The sequence below is a fragment of the Odocoileus virginianus genome, chromosome 21 (genome assembly GCF_023699985.2).
Source record: "Odocoileus virginianus isolate 20LAN1187 ecotype Illinois chromosome 21, Ovbor_1.2, whole genome shotgun sequence".
Taxonomy (NCBI): Eukaryota; Metazoa; Chordata; class Mammalia; order Artiodactyla; family Cervidae; genus Odocoileus; species Odocoileus virginianus.
Genome location: NC_069694.1, coordinates 13,935,201 through 13,947,338, shown reverse-complemented (window position 1 = coordinate 13,947,338; position 12,138 = coordinate 13,935,201).

The following is a 12,138-nucleotide window of genomic DNA, read 5'->3' as shown; positions in this document are numbered from 1 at the left end:
TGTTAGTCACTCAGTGGAGTCCAACTCTTTACGACCCCATGGACTGTAGCCCACAGGCTCCTCTGTCCATGGGATTCTCCAGACAAGAATACTGGAGTGGATAGCCATTTCCTTCTCCAGAGGATCTTCCAGACCCAGCGATTGAACCCATGCCTCTTGCATTGCAATCGGTTTGTTTACCATCTGAGACACAGGGAAGGCCTACAGAGACTGTATGGCCTGCACATTAACATTTTTGCTAACTGCTGATTTAGAGTAAGTCTTATCTGCATCTGAATCAGTCATAAACTTTTAGAGGTCTGGACAAAAGACAGGCTATCATTAGTGATATGTCTATTTGAAGTTTCTGAGTTCTTAGAATGATAACCAGTGGAATAAATACTGATAATGAAAATGGGCTTAGTAATATAAATTTAGCAGAAGAAAAAAACATCCTGAGTGTAGCGATGGATATTCCAATCTGTTCCCAATTCATCCCCATCTTTTCTTAAAGACTGCAGGCTCTGAAGTCAGACAACCTGGATTCAAACCTTGGCACTGCCATTTGAACGATTGGACCTGAGGGAAGCTGCTTTGCCTTTCTGAGGTTCATTTTCTCCATGTATAAAAGGGGGCAGGAAGTGTAAATACTAGTGCCTACCTCAAAGGATATGGATTTGGAGTAAATAAGATAGTCTAGAGGAATAATTTAGAACAGTGTTTGGTACAAAGTAAGCAAGTTCTCAATCAGTATTAGTAATTAGTATTGCTGTTGAGGCTGTGAGAGTGAAGTGGCTATCAGTAAAAACTGAAGCAACAATTTTTACTAAACTTTGTAATAAATTAAGGAAATACAAAGCTATATTCTGACAGCTTTTTCTATAATATGGGACAAGACACTCACCATTGCTTGTCTGCTACAGACAGCTGACCTTTTGGGCACCACAATGACTCAGGACTGAAGGCTTCAAAAGTACTTCAGGGCCTTATTAGAAGAAAGATGAGGTTCATTAGTGTTCATGATAGGGTAGCATGACAATTCAATCTGAGTTAACTTAGTTCATTCTGCCTCATTCCTATCAAAGGTTATTTGGACCAGTGGCATCCTGGTTCCAAACAGCATTACAAAAATCTTTAGATAATGAAAAGTATTGAAAAACCCATGGATACAGTGTGACAAGAATTTAGATAAGGGAAAGATTACTTTCTTCAGAGTATTACATCGGGAGTAGCAGAATGACTAGATCTTTTAATCAGGCCTTGCTTAGAAGGATCCATAATTTCACATCGAACTGATATGAACACTTAAAGGAGACCAGAGAAAACTTGAAAATTCCACAAGAACATGATTCAACATGATTCATGGGACTACATTGGCATCCCCAACTCGATGGACATGGGTTTGAGTAAACTCCAGGAGTTGGTGATGGACAGGGAGGCCTGGCGTGCTGCGATTCATGGGGTTGCAAAGAGTCGGACACGACTGAGCTACTGGACTGAACTGAACTGAACATGAGTCTGTCACATGGAATAACTAATGCTCAACATGTTATTCCTTTGGACCACATGATAAAATAAATGACTCAATAAACAATCCTGATTCATGTCCTGGCTATTTCTGTTTGCCCTGATTGACATTAAAAATAGCATCATCTGTTCAACAGATTTTGGCTTTATCCTCCTGCTTTGTATTGTTCTGTTAATCTCTTAAACCTATTTCATTATTCATATCACTAAAGAGTCAAGCATATGTGCTACTCTTAAAGTCTAATTACATTTTAATACATTTGTTGGGGTTTTTCCATTTCTCTTTTGTTACAATTAGCCAATGTTTGTATAAAGCAGAGTTTAGAGGGATGTTTCTAATTTAGGCTGTGATGGAAGTATATAAAGTATGCCATAAATTTAAGTGATTATTTGAATAAATATGCTAAAATAGTTAAAAGTTAAAAGCATTTTTAAAATTCTCCTTAAACTTCTGTTTTATCCTTAAAATATTTGACTATATAATTTTAAGTTCTATCTGTTTGGAGAACATGTTAAAGTCAGCTGAAAACAGCTCCAATTTGTAATTAATAAGATCTCAATTATCACCCAAACTATTTTGGTCAATTCCAGCAGCAATATATAAATTTTAAGACATAATATGACTGACAGTTTTCAAAATGATTTGCACTGAGCTAATCAGCAAAATGACTCTTGTGCTTTGTGCCATATTACAAAATTCTTAAATGTGTGCTAACCAAAACATGGACAGTCGAAGAATCTTGTCCAAAGTCATGAAACCAGGAAATTACAGAGTTGGGATTAGGCTGCATTATGAGTCCAGGATCCAACAGCTTATTCACTGACAATATCACGATTACATATATTTAAAATATTGTGAAAATATTGCTCTGGCCTGCTTTTGGGACACTGTAGATTGATTTCCATGAAAAATTTTCTCTAAGTATTATTCTGCAACAACTGGTTTAAAAGCAAAAGGAAACAAAAGAAGAATCCATTTCATCACCTGGACCAACAGACTAAAGGAATTGCTGTCCTCTGTTTTAGTCCTGTCCACCTCAGCACTTTCAGTCTCCAGGGCATGCTGTTGGTCTTAATCATAAATTGAAAATGAGAAGCAAGAATAATTAAAGACCAAACTGTAATTATGAGCAAGATCTAAAGGGAGCAACACTAGCATTGAGTATAGGCCTTCAGTTTCCTATTAGTGGATTTAGGATTAGCTATAAACAACCTTGTTAAACCCAATTAAATAGTTCATCTGAAGGATTTTTCTTACTAGCACAGGCTGAGTGACTTGACTTTTAGAACTATGTTGCTTGTTATGCACAAGCATTTTTCCAACATTGACTTTGTTTTCTAAGATTTTTTTTTTTTTAATCACAGTGCCATATAGGCATCTTTCTTCAGAGATACTATTTGACATATGAAAGTTTTGGATGATAGTCTTAGAAAAATCCTCTCTTCTGAGGATATATAGAGGTATTTTAAAACATTGAAATATTAGAAGTATTTCCAAGCTGATATCACATACTTTCGTTTGAGCTTAATAAAATGCAGACACTTAGATACCCAACAAAAGTACAATTCATAGCCAGATGGACCTGCTTTGTTTAGAGTATATTAGCTACAACACAGGCACCTTTTGTAAGTTCCTTTGAGAGTGATACAGCACCAAGTCTGTAGAGTCTCTGTTCTAAATTTACCCCTTTTTTTATAGGCCAAGATAATGAAATTATTTGAACTGGTCCCCCCACTCACTACATATTATAAAACTAGAAATAGCTCATTTTCAACATCTGCTGAAACAGATTGAGAACATTTTGGTAAATGTGTTATCACATGTTACTATGGCATAGCATTTCAAATCACTCTGAATGGGAATTTGAAAGTTTCAGGCTGCTGTATGCTACATCTGTGTACAGATTTCACAGGTTCTATGTTAGGCTGTCAATGAAACGTTATGGTAAATATTGTTATCTGATACTGGCAATATTTTATTTATTAGAACAGCTCATAGACATTATTTTACTTTAGTAGTTTCAAATTTGTTGAAAATATTCCTCAATCACTATGTTTTTAGTAGATTATAATGTAAAAGCTGTTTTTCTTACATAGTATATGTATGCATGATAAGTTGTTTCAGTTGTGTTCAACTCTTTGGGATGCTATGGGCTCCTCTGTGCATGGGATTCTCCAGGCAAGAAAATCGGAGTGGGTTGCCATTTCCTCCTCCAAGGGATCTTCCTGACTTAGGAATCAAACCTGCATCTCTTATGTCTCCTGTATTGGCAAGCAGGTTCTTTACCAATAGTGCCATCTGGGAAGCCCCTACATAGTATAGATACATTGAATTTTATAGCATAGAGATATTCATTGGATATTTAAGTTTAAAGTACAAGGTTAAAGTGAAGTTTCTGTATTTGAACAGGAAATAAATTGAGCGACTGCAACTACCAGTGAGACAAATTTTAGACTTCTTTCCAATTTCACACATTCTAACTTAGTAGAGGCCAATTACTACATTTTCTGTTTCACTGATGATTCCAATTGTCTACCCCATGTACATACTTGTTTTTTAAGAACTGATTAAAGAAATGAAAATTTTTTGAGTGTATAAGCTAGCATGTTAGTAAAGTGATACCTAAATTAACAAAGCAGAATATATTGCTTAATATAAAAAAGAGTCCTTGTATACAATGCATTCTAGTTGATCAAATAATTTATGATGTCTTAATTTCTCCAATAATATGTAAATTTTAGCATTCTGTCTCCTTTATCAATAAAAATATTCTTAAAAAATGTACTATAAGAAAATCTCAAATTTGACAAAATGGTCTTAAATAGTCATTTTCTTGTTTGTGAAGGGCACTATTAAACTCAGATTTTGTCAATTTACATATTTATACTTTGTTTACACATGCTAGAAGTCCCTTATGCTAAAAAGCTCAACCCACCAAATATCTGTGAATCTCAATTAAAATGCACAGTTATTACAACCTAAATATTCTTGACCATTTGCTTTTGGCTAGCAGGCTCTTATCTAAATTCCATTTAATTCAGTTCACAGGTGATAAGCGTTCAAGCATAAAGCAAAGATAAGGGAATAATTGTTGTTATTTATTCACTCAGTCGTGTCCAACTCTTTGCAACCCCGCTGTCTTTAGCCTGCCAAACACCTCTGTACATGGGATTTCCCAAGCAAGAATACTGGAGTGGGTTGCCATTTCCTTCTCCGGGGGATCTTCCCCACCCAGGGGTGGAACCCAGGTCTCCTGTGTCTCCTGCATTACAGGTGGACTCTTTAGTGCTAAGCTGCCTGGGAGGCCCAACAAAACAACTAGCAGACTATTATTCTTGGTCTTTCCAGTTAGTTTTTTATTGTGTATCTTAATATTGAATTTGATAGCATTTTCCTGAACTTCCTAAGATATTTATATTTAATGGATATAGCTTTTCAGAAAATAACCTTTGGAGCAATATTATATGATGCTATTTTTATACTACATCACAATAGACAAACTCCTATATTTTATTAGTGCCATGTTTATAATCTATAAAAGATAATATAATTATTACTAAAAATAACAGTCTGGTTATTACTAAAACTTGCAAATTTCCTGCATATTTAGCACTTGCAGAGTTAGTGCCTAAAACCAACTTTTGAATGAATGTCTGCAACAAATTGCTTAAAAAGTACAGTGTGGGAGTTTTGCAGAGGAAAATTTATCTCAAGCCTTATTTTAAATTGTTTATTTTTTTCAAAAATATTACAGTTAATATTTTCCATTCCTAGTTCCAGGCCAGAGGTGATTAGCTTCCAAAACCACAAATTAATGCCACTCAGAATTTTCCAGTTAGAAAACAGAAGGAAGTATATGTTTTCTTTTTTGTCCATTGGACCACAAAAATTCTAATGTGGGTGAATTTCAAAAATTGAAACTTTGCCTGTAGCAACTCTTTAGTGAGGAAAAGTTGTTAATAAATATTTTAGTGGGAAGATAAATACTTTTTCTAAAAAAATATTTTTATACTCATAATACAACATCAAGCTATGTACATTGTTATAAAAGCATCATATAAGGTAACTGTATCTTAGCAAACAGCCTCAACCCCATTTCTATCTATTTTATACAAAATAATTGACTTTAAAAATATTTGTTTTCCCACTTTCGTTAAACAGAGACTTGTCTTAATTGTATGTACTCTTCTATTTGATTTGGTAGAGATGACTTGAGTACTCCTGAAAATGCAAAATAATGAAGTTAATGCTCTATTAGTTTAGAAACATTTCTGTTTTGAGTTGAACTGTCATTAGATAAAATTGTATTCTAAACATTTTATTTCAATTAAAACAGATGGAAGTTATTTTAGAGAATCTATCTGCCATTTTCTCAATTCTAGTTTTTCGTTGATTTGATATCAATGTTCCAAATAGGACTAAAATTCCATAAACTACATAAGAGATACATGTTTTCCTTTTACAATTTTTTTCATCAAAACATATGAAGCTGAAAATTCACTCTCAAACTGGATGTGTAATCATGATGGACTTTAGATGAGAATATCTACAATTATGTCCCAAATGGAGAACTCTATCTTATGTAGGAGAGGGCAGTAATACAGTTTTAGATGTAGTTATTTAGAAATTATTTCTGTAGGGGTCTTCTATGCACAGAAAATTTAGGAGAAATCAGCTTTTGTGCCTTGTGCTACTTTTAGTTTTGAATGAGGTTTTCTAAATTAGAAAACACTTTAGAAATCAATGAACCGATCACTATTTTATTCACTTACAGGATCTGAGAATGGTATGAGAACACATGAAGACATAAATGCCACGCACATGGTAAATCAAACTGTAAAGATTCACAGGTTTAATTAAAAATGACACAAGAAAGCTGGAATTCCAATAGCACTCAATCAATAGTCAAGTTTCAATGTATACTTTTGAATCAAAAGCATTAACTAACTTGCAACGATCATAGTTCATGAAACAATGCCAAATTTATATACTGGCCACAAAGCTATTATTTAATAAATTAAGAAAATACATACAGCACATGATAAAGTCATATATTTCTCCCATTGAGAACTCTTTATCTTGGAACTGTTAATTAAATCTGATGACAGTTTTTTCCAGCATTATCTCTAACCTCTCTCATATGACATTCATTATTCATAGTTTTGTCTTGACTTGTGGATAATTATGGTCCGAGTCCTAATTCTGAAGTGTTTCTTAATCACTTCATTTTTCCTCTTATAAGCTATACTTTACATAAGAGACCATTGAGTGCCAATTCATTTTGCACTGAAAGGTCAGTTTTATCTAAAAATAACAAACTTTGTCTTATTTGATTTTCTCGTAAGAAGAATGTAAGACCTTCTAAAATTATAAATGTGAGGAAATACATATGTTTCCAGGAATTTCTCCGGCTATCAGACAGAATCTTTTTGGAGGCTATATTATGGTGACAAAAGTAAGTATGTGCTTTCATGTGGGCAAAATAATATCCCCCCTCCTCAGATTCATATGTTGAAGACTTCATCCCCAAACTGTATTTGGGGATTGGACCTTTGGGAGGAAATCAGAGATAAATAAGGTCATATGAAGGGGTCTTAATTAGACAGAATAAGTGGCCTTATAAGAATAGAAAGTGTGCTGTCTCTCCAGGTACAGGCATTGAGGAAAGGCCATTTCAGCACATAGCAAAAAAGCAGCCATTTGTAAGCTAAGGAGAAAGTTCTTACCAGCAAATGAATCACCTGGCACCTTAATCTTTGCTGTTTCAGACTCTAGAACTGGGAGAAATAACTTTCTGCTGTTTAAGTCACCCAGTATAGTATTTTGTTATGGCAGCCTGAGCTGACTAAATCATACCTCTATTTCAAGTCATTAAAACAAATCATTTTTAAAACTTTATATTTAAGTTTCCTCCTATTTTTTTTTTCAAATAGAAACTAAAGTCTTTGCTTGTACCAACACTCAAACACTGGAACATACAGATCAGTGCTGGAATCCTTACTCTGGTGCATACTAGCTCTGTAGTTTAGGTAATTTAGTTAATTTCTGTGAATTGACAAGAGGTTTTATTATTAACACAAACTGAGAAAAAAAAAGATTATCTATAAAATATTTATGATACTTGTTTATAATCTTTGATTTTTCAGACTTACATAGCTACCAGATGCAACGTAATGCATAACTTTTTCCCATTACACTGAAACTATAGATTTATAGTACTGATGTTTGTTTTAAGCAGCATTAGAACTATTGGTATATTTTAAAAACGTATGCTTTTCCCACTATGCTTATGAAAAGAAAGTGACAGTCACTGAGTCATATCTGACTCTTTGTGACCCCACAGACTATAAGTTCATGGAATTCTCCAGGCCAGATTACTGGAGTGGGTAGCCTTTTCCCTTCTCCAGAGAACCTTCCTAACCCAGGGATTGAACCCAGGTCTCCCTCATTGCAGGTGGATTCTTTAACAGCTGAGCCACAAGGGAAGCACACTATGGTTATGAATATAACTAATTGTTTATTTTGTAGTTATTTACTTAAATTTCATAAATATAGCTAAAAGTAACTCTCTCACATGTGTTTGTATTATTAATAAGATTTATAAACTTTTATAACTTGTTTGTAAAGATTTTGCTTCAGGGAGCATCTTTATATCAAAAATAAATCTTCTTTCTAAATATATATTTTCTGCATCTTCACAGTGCAAGAGCAAACTACATAAACTCAACTGAATAGGAATTTTAAAGGGTTTAAGTAAGCTTCAAACATCTACTATAATTATTAAAGTATTTTATTTTATAGTCTCTCCAATAATCTGGACTCTGATCTCTTTGAGAAAATTAGTTCTTATCACTACTGTGGTTAAGCCTTCTAATATAAATTTTACCATTTTATTTAAAAGTATTTATACTTTGTTATAAAAAGGTTTCCATATGGTTATGGGCCCAATTGAATTAACTGTATTCTTCAAATGATTGTATTTTGTGCAATCATAAATACTGGGAAACACTTGCAGGGTTAACCTTTCAATCTTGGCTAATATTCTTAAATGTTACCACACAAAACTAGGATTATTTAAAAACATGAATATATACTTGTTTCAGGTCCTTTTCTTTTTCTTTGCATATCGTCATTCTCATAATCTATTGACCTCAAATTCCTAACCCTATCTTATGATGCTTAAAAAAATAATTATAAATCACATTCTTTGTGATCTATATGATAACTCAGCTTCACAAAATAATTGGTATTTTACATAAATTATATAATCTCACTGTAATAACAACACTTTTATGAAGAAATTGAAATTTTAATACATACCCTACCTCAAAACTCTCCAAGGATACTCTTAGAACAGTAATTGATTTTTAAGGGGGAAAGAAGCCAAGGTTTTATATTCTTAAATTTAAAGGGAAGTAATAGCAAAAGAATGTTTCACAAGATCACACAGATGCTAATATATACATTATTATATATTTGCTGGCTTCCCAGGTGGCTCAGTGGGAAAGAATCCACCTGCAATGCAGGAGACTCAGGAAACGGGTTTGATCCCTGGGTGGGGAAGGCCCCCTAGAGCAGGTAATGGTAACCCACTCCAGTATTCTTGCCTTGGAAAACCCAAGAAGAGAGGAGCCTGAAAGGCTAGAATCCAGGGGGTCAACAAAGAGTCAGACACAATTGAGCATGCATGCACACATATATTAGCTAGAGAAACATGGAAATATATTGAGCATGCAAAGTTATAATTCATACTACCTACTTTCTAATGATATTTGGAAATGCACAAAGTATGGAATTATGACTTAGTTTTACTGAACTACAAAATGATTATGAAACTATCTGACCTTCTTGAGAACTTACTGTGAACATGGGTGTTTGATTAGCTCTGAGGGAGTGAGAGTGAAATGCAAAAATAAATGAACTGTGTTTTCTGCTCATAAGGATTGTCAAGGTGAAAGAAAACTGTTAAATTACTCAAACAGAAGTTGAAGGTTTTGATCAGCTGATGCACTTCAGAGAGAATCTGAACTCAGGTAACTTGGGGAGCAAGGTGGGACTCGAGTTGTACACTGTGAGGGAAGAAAAGGCTTTGTGAATTGGAGTTTTTGCCAGGTTGCTATTTTCTTTAACTGCTGCAAAAGATGTGGTTGGTACAGTTGGGAGTTCATTTGTTTTTCATGTTTTTGCTTAGAATCTTTGCTACAATCTTATTTTGCAGCTGTCAGAATAGTTACTTTGAGAACTATCTTTGTAAGACTTGTAGCTTGTCTGTAAACTATCTAATGCCAGTGAAGTTTCAGGAAAGTGGAATTTGTAGGGGAAAAGGGAAGGAGAGGCAAAAGGGAAAGAAAGGAAAGGAGGCAAGGAATGAAGTAGGAAAACCGGGCTATGTTTTAATTCCTTCATAGAAGTTTATCAGTTAAAAAAAAATTAAAGGTTTAAATCCTATACACTCTTCTTGCTTTATTTGTGAATCCAAGCAAAAATATTAAAATTCTTGATTATCAATGTTACCATCTGTAAAGGAAAAATAAAACTTACTGTTAAAATCTTATACTGTAATATATTTCAAAGTGTTCTATAAACAATCCCTGTATAACTATAGAGTGAGAAGGGTATATTATTGACATTGACATTCAGACATTTTAATCTATAGATTTAAAGAAGAAAGAAGAAAGTAAGTTTTTAAAGAGAGAAGAAAATGAGTATTTGTAAAAATTGTGATAGAAAACTGAATGATCAAAGTAACTGTTGAAGTGTTCTATACTCATGAATTCCCCAAAAGACAACTCCGTTCTGATGGTGAATAGATAGGGTAGATGGAGATAATAATCTATTGGACAGTTAATAATGTTCCTAAAAGAAAATCAATGGCATCACAAGTGCTAACCTGAGTTTTGAAGTACAGTAATATAGAAGATATCCAGATAGCTATCTACAACTAAGAAATTCTTGACAGAGAAAAAAATTCATCAATAACAAGGGAGGAATTATTGAAATTGTTTTCTGGTACTTCAGTATATTGTTCTGACATCAGTCTTTTTCAAGTTTCACTTTATGGTGCATAAAAATTGACTTTTTAAAACTTATTTGAAATTACTATCCATCTTGTATTGTAGGTGGACCAGGTACAAGGCCATTATTTTGGACTGAGAAAAAAATGACAACATGGGACTTCAAAAACCTCTTGCAAAGTTATTTATCTAGTCTCTCCTGACAATGGAATCACTATCTATTCTAACATTTAGCTCAGCAATTTTTTTTTTCACTTTCAGATTTATGTGCTAAGTAGATACAGCTAATGCAGTAGATATGGTTGTCTTTGTATTTATGTAACAATTAATAACTGAACCCATCTCATGTCAGATATGATACAAGACACTGGATGCAGAGGTGAATTAAGATCACCTGGTGATTACACTCATAAAGCTTTCATTCCCTTGGAAGGAAACTGACAATAAACAGATTAAAAAGTTAAACAGTCCTCTGAAGTATAATGAAGGAAATGCTGTGATTGCTAAGGTCAGAATGAACTGATTGGGATGGAACAGTGAGAGAAAACCTGTCTAATTTGATAAATTCATGCTGGGATTGAAAAATTCCAAAGAAACAATAATATAAAGGGTAAAAGTACTTGAGAACAGAGAATACAGTGTGCAATGAAATATGAGTATAGAAAAAATACACAAATGTTGATAGATTCTCAGAGACGTACAGTGACCAACGTGACTAGAGAAAATGGGTGACGGTTAGGTAACCTAGAGATGTTAAAAAAAGTAAAGTAAAATAAGTAGAGACAGATCTTAAAGGATCTTGCATGGATTTTGAAAGGATCTAAGAATTTGAATTTATTTTAATGTATTGGTAACCAAATTACAAATTTTCTGTTTGATATTTATATTTATTTTAAAAAATAGCTTTCTTGTGATACAATTTGTATAATGTGAAATTATTCAATTAAAGAGTATATTGATGCTTTTTCTTTTGTTCACAAGTTATGAAAGTATCAAAATTATTTAATTGTATATGTTCATTACCTCAGAAAGAAACTTTGTACCTACTAGTAGCCAGTCTCCCCAAAATAACTGCTTGCAACCTAGACAACCAGTAATCTGTTTTTTTGTCTCTATAAATTTTCCTTTTCTGGTCATTTCATATAAATACAGTCACACAGTATAGTCTTTTGTGACTGGTTGTTTAGACTTAAAATATTGTTTTCCAAGTTCACATGCTATAGCATAGATTATGTAATTCACTCATTTTTATTGCTGAATAGTATTCCATTGTATAGCTATGCTGCATTTGGTTGTTCCTGCATCAGTTGATGGACATTTGGGTCCATCAGTTGGTTATTATTAATAATGTTGCATCCTTGTTAACACTTCTTAGCTTGTCTGTCTTTTTTTTATTATTATTATTATTATAGCCATACTAGTGAACATGCTCAGTCTATTGTGTCTGACTCTTTGTGGCCCCATGGACTGTAGTGCACCAGACTCCTCTCCCCATGGAATTTTCCAGGCAAGAATTCTGGAGTGGGTTGCATTTCCTTCTCCAGTAGATCTTCCTGACCCAGGGGTTGAACCCTCATCTCCTGTATCTCCTGCATTGACAGGAGGATTCTTTACCTC